Consider the following 750-nt stretch of genomic DNA (forward strand, 5'->3'; position numbering starts at 1 on the left):
CTCTGCCACCCCATGGACTATAGCCCACCAGGCTCCTTTGTCCATGGGATTCTCCAGGCAAGAATACTGGAAGTGGGTAGCCATTTCTTTCTGCAGAGGATCTTCTCAACCCAGGGACTGAACCCACATCTCTTATGCCTCCTGCATGGGCAGGCCTGTTCTTTACTATTAGTGCCACCTGGGAAACCCTAATTCTATAATCCTTCATTAGCCTAATTTCTCTCACTGTTGCTTGAAATGGATCTCTCTGTAGGCATTACAGACATTTCTTACTTTCACAATCACAAGCTCTTCATTGAGGACATCTCTGACTCATGAAGTGAAGTGAAGTCGCTCAGTCGTGTCCAACTCTGCAACTCCATGGACTGTAGCCTACCAGGCTCCTCCGTCCATGGGATTTCCCAGGCAAGAGTACTGGAGTGGGTTTCCATTGCCTTCTCCAGAGGATCTTCCCCAGCCAGGGATCGAACCTGGGTCTCCCGAATTTTAGGCAGATGCTTTACCGTCTGAGCCACCAGGGAAGTCTGACTCATGAGGGTGAAGTTATTTACAATATTTTTCTGTGATAAAAATATAACCATGCTTCTCTTCCTTACACTGTCCTCACATTGCAGTGCTCTTTGATAGCTTCTTCCTGAAAGATGGTTAAAAATAAACTGAATACTGCTAAGGCAACATTTGAAACAAAATGTGAAGAGCCGATACAATTCATACCTACTCTATCTTATCTTATAAGCAAAGGACAAAGAG

General features: G+C 45.1%; 1 non-coding gene across 1 annotated transcript; it reads right to left on the reverse strand.

The window, feature by feature from the left end:
* Window positions 1-449: 449 nt before the first annotated feature.
* On the reverse strand, window positions 450-521 carry TRNAF-AAA (transfer RNA phenylalanine (anticodon AAA)). Its single transcript has one exon. It is a non-coding gene; the product is annotated as a tRNA-Phe (tRNA).
* Window positions 522-750: the final 229 nt, after the last annotated feature.

This window comes from Dama dama, chromosome 28 (assembly GCF_033118175.1).
Source record: "Dama dama isolate Ldn47 chromosome 28, ASM3311817v1, whole genome shotgun sequence".
NCBI lineage: Eukaryota > Metazoa > Chordata > Mammalia > Artiodactyla > Cervidae > Dama > Dama dama.